This window comes from Accipiter gentilis, unplaced genomic scaffold (genome assembly GCF_929443795.1).
Source record: "Accipiter gentilis unplaced genomic scaffold, bAccGen1.1, whole genome shotgun sequence".
Taxonomy (NCBI): domain Eukaryota; kingdom Metazoa; phylum Chordata; class Aves; order Accipitriformes; family Accipitridae; genus Astur; species Astur gentilis.
The window spans coordinates 339,435-358,563 of NW_026061051.1; the positions used below are offsets into that span (position 1 = coordinate 339,435).

The 19,129-nt window shown below is 59.2% G+C and overlaps 1 protein-coding gene across 2 annotated transcripts in view; it reads right to left on the reverse strand.

Moving 5' to 3' along the window:
- LOC126037340 (collagen alpha-1(I) chain-like) overlaps window positions 1-19,129 on the reverse strand; it is a 255,410-nt gene that overhangs the window by 128,134 nt on the left and 108,147 nt on the right. The window contains exons 1-2 of one of the 2 annotated variants that reach the window (XM_049797645.1): window positions 14,871-14,953; window positions 14,428-14,600 (exon numbers count right to left, since the gene is read on the reverse strand). The exons of the other annotated variant lie outside the window; for it this stretch is intronic. The gene's annotated coding sequence lies outside the window, so the exon portion shown is untranslated. Of the gene's footprint in view, window positions 1-14,427; window positions 14,601-14,870; window positions 14,954-19,129 lie in introns of those variants that run through there. 2 annotated transcript variants of the gene reach the window in all.

Consider the following 19,129-nt stretch of genomic DNA (forward strand, 5'->3'; position numbering starts at 1 on the left):
CCCCCAGCACCCAAAACAGACTGCACCCCTGCACAGCGCAGCCCACCCTGCCTGCACCCCCCCATCACTCCAAACCACGCTACACCCGCACAGGCTGCACAAACCTGAACGGCACCACCCAGCTGATCACTGCGCCCACCCCACGGCTGGACCTCCCAGACAAGTGGCCCCCAGCCCCTCACTGACCATCCCTGACCCATCCCTGACCCCATCCATGACCCCCTCATCGACCCCATCCCTGACCCCCTCATCGACCCCGTCCCTGACCCATCACCAGACCCCTCTCCCCCTCCCCTTTCCCCCTTCCTTCCTTCCTTCCTTCCTTCCTTCCTTCCTTCCTTCCTTCCTTCCTTCTTCCTTCCTTCCTTCTTCCCCCGCTCCCCCGTTCCCGTCCCCTTCCCGCCCGTACCCACCTGCCGGCCCCGCCGCCGCTGCCGTCCGCCTTGCTCCCCGCTGCTGGGCCGAGCTCGCCGCAACGGCCCGACCCGCAGCCTCCCGCTGCCCACCGGCCTCTCGCCTCACCTCCCGCCCGTCCCCACGCACCGACCCCTCTGTGCCCACGCCACCTCGCTCCCGGCCCCACCACCCCGGGCGTAGCGCGTCCCCCAGCACCCCGGCCCGGGCCCCCGCGCCCGCTCAGACGACCCAGCAGGCCCGGGCTGAGCCCAGCGGGGGCGTAGGCCCCGGGGAGGGGGGGAGGGGGGACTCCCCCCCTCCCTCGTGCCAGCGAACGGCCGATGGAACCCTGCCGCCTGCCGCGGCAGCCGTAACCAGGGCAACCCAGCAGACCCCAACGGTCGCAGATCGCTGTGGCTGAGCGCACAGGAAGGCCTCTGGTGTCCCGGTGTGCCCACCTGCCTTCGAGCGAGGGGAGCCCGGCGGGCCTTGTCCTGCGCCTCCTGAGGACGAGGGAAGAGCCTCGGCGTGCCTGAGGGGCTGGGGGCTGCTCCCCGGCTCGGCCTGGCCATAGGTGGGGGTGGCACCAGGCTCTGGGAGGGAAGGGACAGAGGACAGAGGGGTGTCTGCGACAAGGGGGATGCCCCCATACAGACAAACCCCAGCCCCATAGCGGGAGGAGGAGGAAGAGGGAGCCAGTCCCGTCCCCCCAGGGCGAGGAGGGGTCCATGTGCTCCGGGGCAGCCAGAGGGCTTCTGGGGAGGGGGGATCAGGGGGCTTAGGGGAGTGACATTGGGGTACTTTGCGACACCCTGTGGCAGCCAGCCCTGCTCCCGCAGTGTCTGGGAGGACAGTGTTGGGACAGGATGGGAGCGAGGAGCCCCTGAGCACAGCCACCTCTGCCCCCACCACCCCTGGGGTGGCAGGGGGTCCTCCTCACCCCTTTCCTCCCTCCCTCCTGCAGGATGGCGGAGAGACCCCCTGGCCACGTTAGGCAGGCCTGGGTGGAGAAGGCTGGAGCTGCCCCGGCTCCCAGATCCAGGCCAAAGCCCCATGAGATGTCCGAGGTCCAGCTGCTGCGGGCAGGTGAGTGTGCGGGTGCTGTGGAGCAGGGGGCTCCCCAGCCTGCCCTGCCTTGTCCTGGGCCAGGCTCACATCCCCCAGCCAGGCTGGCATCGGAGCTCCCACAGCGCAGTGGCCGGGAAGGGAGCTCTGTTCTGGCGTTCTGGGACAGGGACTCTCCCTGTGCCCTGGTGCCAGCGCATCCCTTACCAGACCACAGCAGGGCCCCCTCCCTGTGCTGCCCTCCAGCATCACACCCTCTCTCCTGGGGCACACAGGGGACACCGGTGTCCCAGCCTTGAGCAAGGGCTTGTGGCATCCCTGGGAGCTGGGCAGAGGGCTCGGGTTTTCCCTGCTGCTTGCCCCCCAGCCCTTCCTGCTCTCTCTTGGCCAGATCTGTGCTGCTCTGCCTTGGCTTTGCCCAGGGAGGAAGACAATACCCTGGACATCATTCGAGCCTTCCTCAGGAGCAGACCAAAGGTATCCGTGGCCACTTCTATGAGGCTGTGCCCGTGTCTCCCAGCCTGTCTTTCGGCCCCTGTCCCGTGCTCAGGAGGTGCTGGGGGCTGTGCTGGGCCCCCCACCTGGCTGTCTCTCCCCCCTGACACTGTCTGTCTGTCTGTCTCCTCCCTGGCTGGCAGCAAGAGGCCCAGAAGCTGAGGTTTCTGGCCTCCATCTGCACCGTCTGCAGCACCACCAGCGTGGACTCCGCTGCGTGGGACATGCTTTACTTCTGCCAGCCAGAGGTGGTGGAGACCATCGAGGTGAGGGGACGGCCAGTCAGGCTGAGGCAGGGGCAGGGGCAGGGGCAGGGGCAGCAGGCAGCGACACAGCCCCGGGGGCAGATGAGAGCTTGGCCAGGCAGGGGGGTTGCGGATGAGCACTGCTCCAGGTCTCCATCCTTGGAGATGCTCCAAAGCCACCTGGGCGGCCTGGCTGGATGTTTGCAGGTCCCTTGGCCAGCCTGTGGCTCTGTGACGGGCACAGCCCTTCCAGCCATGGGGCTTGGGACCACTGGGTGCCAGGATGGGGGCACCTGGGCTCTGCCAGCCCCACAGGCTCTTGCTGGGCGAAGGAAACTGCCCCATCCTGAGCTGTCCCACGCTGCTGTGCTCCCCAGGTGCTGCTGCAAGAGGAGCCCGCTGGCCCCCAGGGCATTATGGTGCAGCAGCAAGCCATGCTGGCCATCATCTCCATGAGGTACCTGCCCCAGCCCCCAGCTTGGTGGCCCCGATGGCACCGGTCCCAGGTGGGGGGCATCCCCAGTCCTGGGTCTGAGAGGGAGGCAGAGAACAGGGCAGGGGGTGCCACAGGGTTTTCCCCGCAAAGGCAAGTGCCAGTGTCATGGAGGGTTGAGGGGTCCCCCATGGCATGGGGCTCAGCTCAGGTCTCTAAGCCCAGGGTCTGCCTCCTCCTCTGTCCCCGCAGCAGAGCGGGGCTGCTTCTGCAGGAGAAGAAGAACAGCCTCCTGTATGCCTGCTTCTGCAACATCTTCCACCTGCCTCCTCAGGAGGACACTCAGGGCCCTGATGCTTCACTCTGCTCCAAGGTGTGCCAGGGGGTGAACCATGGGGAGTTCCCTGGCTGCGAGGCCCCTTCCTGGGCACCGCAGGGCCACGGCCGTCCCCTGCCAGGCTTCCAGGGCTGCCCCCAAGACTCTGTCCCCCTCACAGACCCTGGCCACGATGGACAGCATGCTGCAGGTGCTGGTACGCAGTGCCGGCACCCTTGGCATCGTGGAGCTGCAGAACATCTTGGAGGTCTGACCTTGGCACAGGGTCCCCATGGGCAGTGACCCCTGGCTTGAGTGGTGCCCACCCCCAGCACCTGGTGCAAGGAGGGGGGCAGGGAATGTCTCTCCTTACCAGCCATGCCCCCCCCCACCCCCCTGCCTCCTGGCTCCCGCCAGAGCCCCTTCTCCTGCCCCAGCCCACGCCACCTCTGCAGCCTTGCTCGCTGCCCGTCCTCCCCAACACTGCCTCCCAGATGGACCTGCCTGTCTGGCAAGGGGAGCCCAGCCCTGGGGCTTTCCCCCTCCAGCTTCACCATGGGCCATATCCCAGAGCCCCCACCACAGGTCCCCAGTGAGGTGGTCACCCCAAAGCCTTGGAGTCCTTGGGTGGGAGGCAGAGGGATGTTTTTTGGTGGGGAGTGAGTGAATGGAAGGCAGCAGAGGCAGCAGCAGAAGCGGGATGCAGTGACCTGCCTGCCCGCAGCAGGTTGCTGTGAGGGGCAAGAAGGACACATGCCCCATCCCAGGCACTGCCCCAGAGCAAGCCTGGCTGTGCCATGCTGTGCCATGCCACCTCCCTGGCACACCAGCAGCTTTTCTCCTCCCAGCTGCTGCTGCCCTTCACCGATTCCCAGCTGGCAGAGGTGCAGGAGAGGGCCATGGCACGGATCGCCAGGCTGGTGAACTTCATCACCACCTACTCCCTGCCGCAGGTACCGAGCTCCTGGTCTGGGCAGCCCCAGTGCCCTGTCCCTGTGCCCCTGAGCCCCGGCACCTCCCAGGGAAGCTGGGCACCCAGCCAGCAGGTCGGGAGCAGGGGTCTTTGCCCTGCCCCTGTCCTGTCGATGCTCTCTCCCAGGGCAGGGCAGGGCAGGGCAGGGCTGCCCCGGGCACAGGCAGGAACCTGGGTCCGGCAGCCCTGCCCTGCTCTTGGCTGCTGCCTAGCTGCTCTGGGAGCAGCTGGGGCTCTCGTTGTGCTCACACTGCCTCTCTTCCCCCAGGTCTGCCCCTGCTTTGCCCAAGCCACAGTCCGCAGGCATCAGTGCTCCAAGACACATCAGTTTGTAATGCTGGGGAAGCTGGTGGGGCACCTCACCCTCTGTTGCACCTGCAAGGACAAGGGGATGCGTCCTGAGGCTGCAGAAGCTCTCTATCACCTGCACACGTTTGTCCTGCAGCAGAGAAGTAAGACAAGCTGTGTCGGGCTGGATCCCCCAGGCATGGGCAGTCAGGGGCCACTCTCCTTGACGAGAGAAAGCCTTATCCAACCTGCCTGCCTGCCTGCAGTCTGAAAAGTCATTTTGCCTTGCCCCCGCTCACAATAGCCCTGGACCCTCCCTGGGTATCTGCTCCCTGGACCTGTCTGGTGCCCTTTTTCTTTGCCAGCAACTTTTCTGCCCAATGCTCTCAGACTGCACTTCCACTTCTGCACCCTCTCTCTAAGCACCCCGTTTTTGCTCCCCCCAGGCAGGTGGCCCTGGCTGCATGGCACAGAGCAGCTGCAGCTCCAGGAGGACTGGCAAGCAATGAAGCCCTGGCAGCTTTTGAAAATCAGCCACACCCGCAAAATCTTCTTGGTAAGAAGTGCCTTTGGCTCAGTGTGAGTGAAGGGACACCCGATGCGTGGGGATGACAGGGGCTCACGCTGTTCCCTAGGCAAAGGCCCTCAGGGAGCTTCAGTCCCCTGCGGGACCCTGATGCCCACCATCAGTCTCCTCCCCAGCGCAGCCTGGCTCCGTGCCCCGCTCTCACTGCACAGTCAAGATGCTCTGGGTGATGCTCTGGGTGAGGCAACAAATCTCCCCTCCTCTCCTTCATCCTGCAGATGTTCACAAAATACCTCCAGTCCTCCGACCAGGCAGACATCATCCTCATGGCTATCAAGAGCTTGAGACACCCAAGCGCCTACAGCATCAGGCTGGCTGCCCACATGGTCGATGTCCTTGTGGCGGACCGTGCCTTCCAGCCGGGGCAGGTGAATAGCCCATGGGTGGCACAGCTGATGCTCCAGCCCACTGGGGGACTGTTCCTCCCCTGGCTCTGTGCCTGGCTAGCACTGATGCCGTCTCGAGCTGGCATACCGCACTAGGAACGGAAGCAGCTCCCAGTAGGAGCTGGGGAAATGGCCGCGCTCACCATGCTGACATCCCCACTCCCACCCGTGTCTCCCCTCCAGGTGCTGAACGTCGTGTGGGCCATCTACAGAAGCCGGCCCTCCGTCAGGGCGGTGGTAGCCCGCAAAAGCCTGGACAGGGCCCTGGTGGTGCTTGTGCGCAAACACCCCAGGGAGTTGGTGGCCAGCCTGCTGCAGTGCTCCCCGACGTGCACCCGGTAAGGGGACCACCAGCCTTTGGGGGCTCCTCTCACACTAGGAGAGGGGCCCCAAGACCCTCCCGAGGGATTTCAGCCCGGCCATCCTCTGGGGTGTCCCTGCTGACAGAGCCCCGTGTCCCTGCAGTGTCGCCAGGGCCATGTGGAGGGCGATGATGTCTGACCTCCGGGCTGCGGACAAGGTGCTGAGAGAGCTGCTCAGCTTGCTGGTGAACCAGTCACTGCGCAAGACCTCCACCTCCACCAAGGACAACCCGCGCATCCTCTCCCTGGCTGTGAGTTGCTGGACGAAGCCTTGCTGACCTCCGGGGCTGATCTCAGCTGTCCGGGGCCCCTGCTCCCCTTCCCTGCCCGCCCCAAGGCTTTACCTCCCCAGGGATGAGGGGACATCTCAGCGTCCGGGTGTCTTCTGCAGGCAACCAGGGCGATAAGCGAGATCCTCCTGCAGCCTGTCTGCCTGTGGCAGGTGGAGGCAATTTTCCCCCAGCTTTTCCTGGCGCTGCTTTTCCAAGCGTCATTCACCACGGAGCTGACGCTGCAGGAAGTGCACATCTTCTGGACGGAGCACCGACAGGATCAGCTCACTCCCATCAGGTGCTCCATCCCTTTCCTCTCATCCCTGCCAACCACCCGGAGCCAAGCCAGGGTGGGAGCTAAGCATTTCTCCTTGTGCAGGTCTGCGGTGCAGTCCCTGAAAGTGCTGCTCTGCAGCATGGGCTTTGAGAGCCAGGTACTGGCCATCGAGGCGCAGGGTGGCTGGGACACCCTGCTCAGCTCCCAGACCCACCTCATGGGAGTGCGCATTATCGCCAGGTGAGAGCCCCTTCTCCCTGCTCCTTGGGGACAGGGTACCCCATGCCACCCCCTCCCTTGGGGCTGATGGCAGTGGGGTCCCCATTACTTGGAGAAAGTGGTACAGACTGGCGATGTCCAGGCTGGTGCAAACCCCCAAAAGATGTGCCTGCCTGGCTCAGGCCTGACAGTGCCTCCTTCCCCGTCAGGGAGATGATGAAGATGCCAAGGCGCCTGCGCTCCGCCATCTTCTGCCATCTGGTAGAGCTCCTCCGGACAGAGGACCCCACCTGGCAGATGGTCGCTATGGTCTTCTTCATTGAGGTGAGCCTGATGGCACCACTCCAAGCTCCCCCCGATGCTCGGTTCTCCCATGCCCACCACTGTGGGGAAAGCTGGGGCAGTGGGTGGGCTCTGGTTGGTACCATGGAGGAGCAGATGAGCAAGCAATGTGCTGTGGTGTGGGGCACGGGGACTCTCTGCAAATCCCTGCTGCCTCTCTCTGTCTGGGCTTGGTCTTGCCCTGCGTCCTTGTCCTGAGCTGATGGTTGGAGCCAGCACCACACCTCACCAGCTCCCACTTGCCTGTGTTTCAGATGCTGGACTTTACCAACATCAGTGAAGAGCTGGTCCGTGCCCTGGAAATCTTCCCCATTTATCTGCAGAGCCAGTGCCTGGGGATGCCCAGCCTGGTGCTCAGGGCCATCCTCAGGCTCACCGAGAGGCCTGACACAGTGAGTAGGGGGCAGCCGGGACAGCAGCCCAGGGTGGAACAGTGGGTAACGTGGCAGCTCAGGCTTTCCTGGGCATTGTGGGCTGTGCTGGCTGCTGCCAGCTCTCCTGCCTCCCCGGCCCTCTGCCCCATGGCTGTGCCATGCCAAGGAGAGAAGCAGCAGTGCTGACGGGAACGGGCTCCCACTGCCAGCACGTCCCAGCAGGGATGCTGGCGGCAGAGCAACCGGCCTGAGCGTGGGGTGTGCAGGGCCTGGCCGTGAGGTGTTGAGCCCCAGGGTGAAACACAGCAGCCATGGCAGGGGCTGCTGGCAGCTTGGGCAGCTTTCCAGGCAGCGCCAGTCACCCACCAGCCTATCCAGGGGGGTCTGGTGGAGAAGGGGGCAGCCGAAGGGCTGGCAAGGAGCCAGTGCTGTCTGTCCTCCCCCTCTGTGCCCTGCTCTTCCCATGGGCATGCTGGTGAGCCCTGTCTGCCGGGACCTTGCCCTCGTAACCTGCACTGCCTGCAGAGAACCCAGTGGGGAGGCCGGTGTTCGTGGAGAGGGTTTTCACCCCTGTGATCGGTGGCTCCTTTACAAAAAGGAGGTGGCATGTCTCACACAGGAAAGGAAAGCCCTTATCCTGCTGCCGTACGTTATGGACCAGCTGCTGGATGATGACAGTGATGCCAGCGCCGCGGCCCTGCCCGTGCTTGGCAACATGCTCTGGCTGCTGGAGGGGAAGAGACTCAGCCTCACTGCCCTGGCACTGGCTGGAAAGCTCCTGCTGCTTTTCAACAATGTAAGGCTGGGGGAGAGCCCCATGTCCCCCTTCCTGGGCACCTCCATTCACGCCTCCCACTGCAGCCCCTGTGCTCTGCAGGGGGATGCTTTGCCCTGCAGTCCCCAGACCCCATTGCTGCCCTTGGTGGCTCCGTGCTGTGTCACAAACCCCCCACCAAGGACTCACTCCGGCTCGGCCTCCCTGCCGCAGCGGGGGACAGTGGTGGCAGGATGGCAGCAGGCGTGCTGAGCCCCACCAATGCACACCCTGCTCTGGCAGCATCCTCCAGCCTTCTGCAGGGCCTCCCTCTCTGGCCCTCAGCCCCGGAGACCCCAGTCTCCCTGGGCAGACCATCTGCATGCCGCAGCTCGCTGCCTTTTGCAGCAGGGCTGCCTGCAGCCATTTTGGGGATGTCTGTCTCCATGTCAGCCCCTTGCTTGCCATGGGCTTGTGGCTGAGGTCCTCCTCCCCTCTTCCCCCAGGAGCTGGACACGGTGCGGGAGCTCTCCATCCATCTCTTCCAAATTGCAATGGGGCTCGTGGTGGTTGCTGAAAAGAAGAAGATGAAGAAGGTGGTGTGGGACAGCCTGCTGCCGCTGCTCTTTCACCTGCATGACCAGGACGAGAATGTGGCCAAGGTGGGATTCCCAACCTGACTGGTCCTTTGGGGAGGGCAATGCTGACACTGCACTGTGAGGTCTAGCTTGTTGAGTCCCTAGGAACAGGCAGAGCCCCCCTCCCTGCCCACTGCTGCCTTTTTCCTCCTGCTGCCTGGTGGATGGGCAGGTGGGTCCCTTTCCCACCCAGCTCCCTCCACACAGCCCCTGGCATGGGTCCCTGCAGCCCCAGAGACTGGACTACGGCTCCGCAGCAGCCTGGGGCCACCACAGCTGAAACGCTGAAGCCCCGACAGGCTTCCAGCCAGAGAGGGTGGCTGCCCTCCTCTTCCCCTGGGGTGCTGAACCTGCTGGCAGCATCAGTCCCCAGCTGGTGCGTCTTCCCTGCATGGGCCAGGACAGGCTCTGAGCCCCACCAGGAGGGAGGACACAGGGTCCTGTGCCCCCCATGGTGGTGGTAGCATCTGTGCTGCTCACCAGGCCTCCCAGGAAGCCCTCCGCAGCGCTGGCCAGTTCCTGAAGTGGAGGCAGCTGGTGCGACTGGCCGAGACGGCGCAGGCATGGAGGATCTGCGAGTGCTTGGTAAGCATAGCCCGAACACCCCTGGGATCTGCCCTGGGTAAGCCCTGCCCGTGCCCAGCAGAGGGGACCAAGGGCAGTGTCCCCACAGCTGCATGCACCCTCCTGGAACAGGCTCTGCTCCAGGCTGTCCTCACCTCCGGGGTCCCAAAGGGGACCCCGCCACCAGGATGGCACCCTAGCATTGCCTGGGAGCCCTCTGCTCCCTCCGAACCCCAATGCGGAGAGCGGAGAGCTGGGAATGTCCTGCTGGGGAGAAGAAGGGTGGTCCTTGGTGGAGGGATGGCCCAACGGGGGGGCCATCTCTGTGCCAACTCTGCACCCTTCTCTCCAGCTGGCCAGGAAGAGGAGCAGGGCCACGTACTACCTGTGGAAGAGCCAGACCTACCTGCGGAGCCCGCAGGAGTCCCTGCGGCTGGAGGCTGTCAGGTTCATCGGTGAGCCCCTAGCCCCAGGGTCCCTTTCTCTCCCAGGGTCCCTGTGTCCCAGTGCAGGACCTGTGGGGCACCCCTTCACTCTCTCCCACTCCTGCCTGCACAGGTAGGGCTGGCAGGAGGCTCATCCATCCCCTCCCCGATGCTGCACCCTGGGGTCAGCCCTCCCCAGGGAACTGTGTGGCCAGACAGGCTGGCTGGTGGGTCCCTGATGGCCAGTGGGTCCCTGACATGCTGTGTCCCCCCAGGACTCCTTGGACAGGATGTGGATGAGCACGAGAACGAGCACAAGTACATCAGAGAGAGTGAGTGAGGGCAGTGGGGAGGAGGAAGGACCTTGGCATGGAGCTCCCCCCCCAGCCTGGGCAAGGGGGGCTCTGCTCCCAGCACATCTGTGGGAAGAGGGGTGTTTCGGGAGGGGCGTATTCCTAACCAGCAGCTTCCAGCTGAGCCATCTGCCCCCTGGTTCCCTCCTGGCCCTGGGAATCGTGAGGTGCGATGTGCCCTGCCTGGAAGGGATATGGGGCTGTCACCTCACCTCTGCTGCTTTGTCCCCACAGTCCTTCAAGGCCCAAGCAAAGACACCAGCCCCTTGGTCTCCTCCCTGGCAACTCAGACACTCCTCATCCTGGGACGAGGAAGGCTGAAGTCGAGGTTTAACCTACCACGGCTGAGTTTACAGATGACGAGGGCACGGATGAGGTCACACTCAGTCCCCAGCGAGGACTCTGCTCAGGCAGAGACAACGCTGGAGCCCCAGCCCTAGGATGCTCTGCAGGCTGGGGTATCTCCTCTTCCTGAGGTCTAACAGGAAAGGAGACACCTCAGCTGGAGGAGGACCCGGCAGCCTCCGGAGAGTGGCAGGACAGCCACTCTTTCCAGTGGTCTAGGACAACGCCTGTCCACGCGCTTCATCTTTGCCACAAAGCACCAGCTGCTCTGCTGGGCTGTTGAAACAGAGGGAAGGAGAAGGCCACGCCAAAGCTGAAGCCAAAGTTGAAACTGAAGCCTTCCCTCCCCTCTGCGGGGCCACGCCGGGGCGAATCCCTTTTTCTGCCTCCCACCGTCCAAGGATCCTGTGCTGCTTTGGGCTGACGTGGCCGAGCTCGGGAGCTACAAAGCCACCAATGCTCTGACTCCAGCAGCATCCTCCCCTCCACGTCCCCAGCAGGAAGGGCAGCTCTGCCTCCTGCCCGCACCGCAAGCTGCGCAGCCACTCCTGCCTGGGGATGTCAGAAGTCACAAGAGCCAGCAGGCCCGGGGGAGTTGTGGTAGCAGAGGGCCCTGCTTGCCACAGCACTTTGCCATCTCCTTCTCCAGGTTCGGGCACCAGGATGTCATCACGGGGCTGGACAGCCTGAGCCGGGAGTGCTGTGTGACGGCAGGGGGCCGGGACGGTACCGTGCGGCTCTGGAAGATCCCGGAGGAGTCGCAGCTTGTGTTTTACGGGCACCAGTAGGTCTGGGGCGGGAGAGGGGGCTGCAGGCAGGGGGGTCAGGCTGGGGCAGCGGTGTGCAGGTGCCAAGCATCACTAGGAGCCTGCCGGCACTGTGGGGATGCTGATGCCCCGGTGAGCCCTTGTCTCCTAAATAGGATCCCAAAGCATGCTCATAACTGATGGCAGTTGCCCCTTCTCTTCACAGGGGCTCCATCGATTGTATCCAGCTCATCAGTGAGGAGCACATGGTGTCAGGCGCCGATGACGGGTGAGCACAGGGCCGGGGTGGTGCCTGGGGTGCGCAGGCGGTGCCCCCCTCGGCCCCCTCGCCCCTTCCCTCCCTGGCAGGTCCCTAGCCCTGTGGGGGCTAACGAAAAAGAAGCCGCTGGCACTGGCCCGGCAGGCACATGGCATGCAGGATGCCCAGGGCCTGCAGCAGCCATACTGGATCTCAGCAGTGGCCGCCCTGCGCAACAGGGACCTCCTGGCTACAGGTGTGTGGCAGCTGCTTTGGAGTGGGGGTGTGGAGAGGGGGGCGTCCTGCTCCCTTACCTGGGTGGGAGTGCATGGCAGTCTTCTCTCTCTGCCCCAGGCTCCCACAGCGCCAGCGTGAAGCTCTGGAAGTGCGGTGAGGGATTTCGGAAGCTGGAGCCCCTCTGGGACATCCCGTTGGTATGGATGGGGAGGTGGGGGATTGGAGCTGGGCTTGGGGCATCTCTGGGCGGGGGCTCCCCTCCCTGGGCGGCAGGAGGAGGCTGCCAGAGCCCCTCACCCTGCCCTGTCCCCTCCAGGTGGGTTTTGTTAACAGCCTCAAGTTCTCTGCAGCCGGTGACTTCCTGGTGGCTGGCCTTGGACAGCAGCACCGGTACTGTCCCCCCTCCCTGGTGCTGCCCAGGGGCACAGCCCCCCCCTGCTCCTCCAAGGGCTTGGCGGAGGGTAGCCCCCATCTCTCTCATCTGCAGGCTTGGCCGGTGGTGGAGAGTCAAAGAGGCCAAGAACAGCGTCTGCATCGTCCCTCTGAAGCGGAGGGCTGCAGCCCCCAGTCCCGAAGCCCCTGACAGCCCTGAAGCCCCCGACAGCTCCGAAGCCCCCGACAGCTCCTAGCCCCTGGCCCCAGAGGCGCTGGAGCCAGGTCACCAAACCCCTGTCCCTGGAGCTGCGCCCCGAGTCCTTTGTGCAACCATCTTCCTGGAGCCGGCAGGACGTGAGCAGGGGGTGTCGCATGGCCCCCTGATCCTGCTGGCCCCCCTATCATGATGTGGCTCTGCCCTCTGCGAGGGTCTGCCCCTTTCCCTCAGGTTCAGCCTGACCTGAGCTCTGGAAGAGTCTTATTTAAAAAAATAAACAAACCAAACCCACTTTATTTACATAAATTACAAAATAAAATAATCACACTTTTGCTCACACTAAAAATCTACTCTTAAAAACTCGGTTGGGCTCAGCACAGCAAGGAGCCACAGCAAGGTCGTTGCTAGCAGAGCCTTGTGCTCTTAAAACAGCGTTCCATTTTTATAGCTCTCATTTTTATAGCTTAAACCATGATAGAGACAGAGTCACAGCAGCACAGAATGGATGCTGAAAGAGACCTCTAGAGATCATCCAGCCCACCTCGGCTGCTCGAGCAGGGCCAGCTGCAGCAGGCTGTGAGTCTGCTTCTCGAAGGTTCTATTGGCTGCGTTGCTCCCAGGTTGTGGAGCTCGCATGGCAAATGGGCAATGAAGAGGGATGAAGTTTCCAGGCACTTTCTGGCTGGTGCAGTGATTTTATTTTTTTTTTTCCTTCTGATTTTTTCTCCCCACTTCCTGGTCTTGCGGCTGCCCAACATGCAGCCAGAGAAGGGGACGAGGGCCCCTGCCTGGCCTGCAGCTCCCTCCCTCGCCATTCTTAGGGTGATTTGGGGTTATTTTGCTGTGTCAGTGAGGCAAAGCTGGGCTCTTGGGGGCTGAGGTCAGTGGGACCCGAGGAAGGCCGTGATGGCCTTGAGGCTTTGAAGGGCTGTGCACCGAGCCCTGTCCCCGCTGGAGGGGATGCTGGTGGTGTTCAAGACGAAGGCCTTGCAGCCCTTGTTGTCGTGTGTGCCCGTGTCCCCCCCGGCCCCCAAGGTCTGTCGTTGTGGCAGGGGCTCTGTGCTGCTTTCTGTGTGGGGCCGTGTCCGTGAGTCCTGCAGGGACCTGTCTGTCCTGGCTTCCCCACCAAAGGGCTGCTTCCCCTGGGGAAGGGGAGAGGGGAGTCGTCCGCGTCCCGCCCCACCGTTGCCTGCCCCGCTGGTGGTGACTGGGCCCTGGGGTTGGCTGGGTTCCCCTCGGGGCTTGCTGGCAGGGACCGATGCTTGGGGGCGTGAAGGCAAGCGCGCTTCTAAAAGCATAAAACTCCATTTCATTTCAGAGCGCAGCTGAGCCACCCCGCTCCTCAAGACTCTGCCATCTGCACCGACCGCTGTGGCTGGGACCGGGCAGTGCTGCACAGCCCAAAGGCCACCAAGTCACACCCGTGTCCCTGCTGCTTTGCCGGGAGCTTCTGCGATGCGAGCGATGTTCTGGGGGCTGATCTCTTGGACTGCAGCTACTCTGTCCCTGACCGGCAGCTGGCCAGGAGGGTTGTGTCCAGGGTGGAATTCCACCTCTCTGACAAGAACCTGGCCAAGGATGCTTTCGTCCTGAAACATGTCCAGAAGAACAAGATGGGCTTCGTCAGCATCAAACGGCTGACGTCCTTGAAGAAGGTAGGCAGAGCGTTGCGTTGGCCAGCCGAGGTGGGAAGTGGCCTCCACGTGGAAGACGCCTGGGTGTCTGGGTGTGCTCTGGCTGTCTGCCATGGCCAAAACACTGCTGTGTTATCAACAGCTTTCTAGCTACCAGTACAGAGCACAGCACTACGAGGGCTGCTGTGGGGTAAAGGAACTCCAACTCAGCCAGATCCAATACAGAAGGAAAGTGGAGGAACAACAGAGGGAGCAGCCCAGGGACACAGAGCCCCAGGTCTCATCTGGCCGCTCCTGTGACCATACGGTGTACGCAAAATCAAATACCTGAAGTGCTCCCTTAGATGCAGTTTACAGCCAGGGGACAAGAAGGTGGCAGTTCTGCATTTTGCAGCTCCCAGGCTGATGGCAGAGCCAAAGCAAAAAAAACAAACCCAAAACCAAACCAACCAAGAGAGGTAAAACTGGAGCGCAGGGCGCAAATGCTTTTCTTTCACCTTAGGCCAACTGCTCGGAAGCTCTCTATGCTGCCCTGCCGCAGAGGGCATCCCTCTCGTACCAGTAAGAGACATAAGAGTGAATTAAAGCCAGGACCCCAAACCAGACCAAAAACCTGGTCGTGATGAAGAAGAAAGTGGAGAATGCATCAAATATAACAGAAAATTATTTTGGACATTCCCAGTTTACATTTGAAAAAAAGAGGAAAAAAAAGAGGAGGAATTAGGTATTAAAAGAAGAGCACTGAATGATAAAGCCATAGCAGTCCCTCTACCACTACAAACCCACACCCCCACACACACGTACGCACACAGACTTAACACCACCAAACTCCCCGTGACTGTGACGTTCACCTCAGCTTGCTGGTCTAGAGATACTGAATGCCTGAAGCACACCAAGGATAACTGAAAACATCTGCATGGCTTTAATGGGAATCCTCCAACTGAAACAAAGCACTTTCTCCCTCTGTCTGCGTTGGCACATCCCCGAGTCACGCTCTCACTCCTCTCCTTCAAAGTCAAGATTCCTAAACGTGAAAAGCGGGAGTGGGGAAAGGCGAAGGGAAGAGAAAAAGAGGGAGAGCATCATCAGTGGAAGACCTGCCAGCTGCTGCTCATTCAGCCCTGTTTGGGGGACCACCCCAGCAGAGAGGAGCTGGTTTGCATGCCACGGTCCTCCCTGCCTGTTCCCAGGGACAGGCCGTTTGCTCAGCCTTGCCGGCCAAAGTGTGTGAAAAGCGTAGGTGTGCGCCGTCGCTTGCAGAGGAGCACGGTCACGTTCACGTGCAATCCTTTACCTTTTTCCTCCCTGGATTCAAAGGGTTTCTGTCTTCAAAGTGAGAGCCTTCCATACGGTCATTTGTGACATTTCATCCAGGATAACAATCTCAGAAGGATCAGTCCTGCAATAAATATTTTACATAGCAATCCGTGATTATGGGAACTGATGCCACCAAGGGCATTAGCATCAGCAAGAGGAACAGCGGAGCCCCGAGAATCAAAGCTCCGCATAAGCGTGGGAGGTTTTGCTGGATAAGGAGTTTTGGGAGGCAAGCCGGGGAGCTGCAGAGCAACAGCTCTGTGCAAAGGCTCTTGCTGGGGCTTAGCCCCGGTCCGGGTTCCTAAGCCACTGCTGGTACAGATCACGCCTGCAACTCCTCATGTGTAAGTATGAGGATCTCCAGCTACCGTAAAGGCACTGATGAGGCAAGGTTTGGGGGTCAAACGCGAGTGCTGCAGCCACTCTGCTTGGGGTCAGAGCCCTGCAATCACCTCCTGCAGCCCTGCCCCTACCCAGCTCCCTCCACACAGCCCTTGGCATGGGTCCCTGCAGCCCCAGAGACTGGACTACGGCTCCGCAGCAGCCTGGGGCCACCAAAGCTGAAACGCTGAAGCCCCGACAGGCTTCCAGCCAGAGAGGGTGGCTGCCCTCCTCTTCCCCTGGGGTGCTGAACCTGCTGGCAGCATCAGTCCCCAGCTGGTGCGTCTTGCGTACATCTTTCTCAATTAAATGTACAGTGGATGTCTTCTCGTTCAGCTAGTCTGGAGCTTAAAAAGCAGCTTAAAAATACGGGACAGGGTAATTTTTGGTGGACATGGCCAGAGCCTGCATGTTCTTGAGAGAAACTTTGGAAGAAGACCTAAGCCTTAAGGCACTGCCCTGAGGGGGTCTCCTTCCATGACGCAAATGCTGCTCTGGAGCATGGCGAGCTCTGTCCCAGCAGTGCCCAGTGCCTTCCCCTGCCTGCTGTCACAGGATGGCCACACGGGAGAACTGTGGCCAAGCTGCTGGAGCACTCCAGCCTTACAACACCAGAAGGGCTCAGGAGGAGAGTGTGGCGGTGGAAAGAGCAGCTCTGGACACAGCAGGCGCTGGGGCTCCCTGGCAGTGCTGCTGTTCCGGGACTCTGCACACAAGCACTGCCCCTGCAGTTCCAGAAGTGGACTCGGAGACAGGATTGTGGACAAACAGGTCGCTGCAGGATCCTTTGGGGCGGCTCCTCCTTCACACAGGCTCTGGGTCACACTAGATCGGTAGATACTGAATTAGAAATGGGATGGATAATGACATTTCTTTGTGGACAACATGATTCCAAGGAAGAAAACCTGGAAACACGAAACAAACCGACTACCAACCACAGGTAGTCATACTCGGGCCACGCTCGGAGCTGGGCACCCCAGGGGTAGATGGTGGCTGAAGAAACCCTCAGGCACAGGGAAGGGGAGGGAGTCCATGCTGACCAGCATGCTAGGAGGCAGCAGGCAGTGCTCAACAGCCCACCCCTCGCCTCCTTCTCGGAAAACACCCCACTGGACTCTGCTTAGTCCAACCTGGCCCCGCAGCACTCGACGAAAGGCAGAGCAACAGCAGAGCTGGCCAGGAAGCAGGGGGCTGCGGCTGGACCCCCCAACCCCTCTATTACTTGCTCTCTCTAGTTTCTGCAGTTGCAGAAGCAGTAGCAAGAAGTTACACCAACCCACTGCAGTAGCAGAAGCGGAGGCGACTTCACATGAACCACTTCTTTGCTTAGACCTAACAAGTAAAACCACAGGAGACGTTAATTCCTGCAATGGAACGTCTTGCTCAAAGTTACTAACCGTACACAGTCTCAACGCAGAGCTGCTCCTCTTTAAGGAGACTGATCATGCATCCCTCACCCCCTCCAGCTGGACCTCCAAGCCACACACACAGCAACCAGCTAAGAAAGCAGACAGAAAACAGCAAAGTTTGCAGGAAGTCTGGCATCAAGGAGCCTCCCTCACCTTCAAGTCCAAGGTATTTTCTGGCTCTGGTCATCTTGTGTTCAGCACAATCACAATTAAATACATTCAGTATTGGGTTTAGGGTCTTAGGGGGATGTATTGTGGCAGAAGCAAGAGAAAACAATGCATTTGTTACTGGGGTTTGTTTTAGTTTAGGCATTTACTTACCTGGGGTTTGTCGATAACCCTGAGGATCTTGCAAAGCTAGCACCGATTGCTTTGCTTTTCAGTAAAAACAAAAATGAGAAAGAAGGCCACATACAGCTTTTCTCTCCTTCAGGTATTCCAGAAAGAACTTGCCCTACTACCAGCTCCATCTGGCAAACGAATAAAAACCTCTGTCCCCAGATGATCAGCGATAAGACACTATGCCAGGAAGCGATGTGATGATGCAATTGCTAACAGCTAAGAAGCGCTGCTTCTAGCACTGACTCTTGGTGACCTGCGCTGGACCAGATTCAGACAGGACTGCTAGAGCCAACAGCAGCTGCAAAGTTATAACCGCAGATGTTTCCCAGAGCATAGAAAAGCCTGCTGGAGGGATTCACCCTAAAGGACAGGAACCACGCTTGGCAATACTGTCTCTAGCTTGGGCTGCTTCCTTCTGAGTATTGTAGGGAGAGGAGTCTTTATGCATGAGGAACTTGCCTTTCAATCACTTTGACAGAAGACTTGCTCCATAAACAAAGGAAAACACTTCAGTTGAACTGGTGCAGTTTGAACTTTATTTAAAACAGCTGTAATCTAATCTGCATAGTGCTGGGGCAGCATCCAACCTCTGCAATAGCCAGGGAAACTCCAGAACAGCAACATCTCTCTGCACGCGGCCAAGCGCTGAGTCAGGGTACATTAAAATAAAGCGTGTAATCTGACCCATGCTGGATCAAGTCCAGGAAACTAGTAACCTGACTTCTTCCTAAACTTCTTCTTAACACCCTAAGAGTGTGTGGGGGGAAACAACAACAACAAAGCACAATTAGAAGATAATTCTGCAAAGCAAGAGTTAAAAAAAATAAATCCATGTACAGGCATATACTTTGATATCAATTAGCTAGGTTAGTTTGAGACCAGCTGCAGAAATGCATGTGCTGACTAGAGGTTAAGGGCACAACAGCCTTTAACAGGTCAAGTGGAAGAATTTGTTTAAAAGCATGGTAATATTACAGGCTTGTAGACCATTACAAAACACTTTTCATAGTTGCTTTGCCGTTTATCTTATCACCTACTTCAGCTTTAATTCCTTCAAATTAACGATGGGGTTTTATTTACACAAGTGCTGAAGTTGTATACCTACTGTAACTAGTACACAGACTTGACAGTATTGAAAGACCATGGTTTTAACCCAGGTCACAAAACCAAGGTAACCATTTTATAAACTCAGGGTGTAGCTCTGCTAAAAGCCACTGAAGTAACATAGGTTCTCTTTCTTAATTTTAACCTGTGAGTAAACCTAAGCCTTGCACCCTTAAGTTTTGGGGTTTTTTCGAGGGGAGAAGGAGGAGTAAGACCTCTCAAACCCACTAAGGCACATTTTCTAAGAGATGAATTGCACTTGAAGCAAGCTGGAAACCAGAGGTAATAAGGAAAAAAGGTAAGTATACGGTCATGGTCATGCTTTCTCCACAAGTTTGGAATACCAGCAGTAGGGGGAATGCTGGAGAATGAAGACCGTGCAAGGTAGCTACATGCCCCTTCGGTCTTGTCACTAGGGTTTGAGGTGGATGCTTAAAATGATCAGAGCTCAGAATTGCGGTTTAAGCCAAGCAACTAATTTTAAAAGAAGTCAGGGGTATCTGTTGTCCGCACAGCAAAATGGGACTTCAGCTGTCAGCGCAGTTTGCAAGCTGCACTATTCAGAGGGTGTTAATTCAAAACCTGGAAATACTAGAAGCAGGAAAGCAGTGTTCCTAGTCTCCTCAAATTTACTCTACCATGACATCATCATTTTGTAGAACATACTTTTTCTGGCACTGCCCTGCCCACCTTACATTTGGTTTACTTGTTTGGGGTTTTTAAGCAGATCCCACGTGCATTAAAAAAAATTAATAATAATTAAAAAAAAATCTTTTTGGAAGACAGTATTTTACAGTACATACGAAAATTCTCTGGAAAAACATACAACTTCATTTACAAAAACACCAAGTTATAAAGAAGTTACAATAGAGAGAGAGCACAACATTTGTTTCACGGGATCAGAATTTCTCCCCACCCCTCAAAAAACCCTCATGCACTTAACTGGGTAAGCAGTGTTACCAGTTTACAGAACCGGAATTTCAGACTACTACAAGTTTTC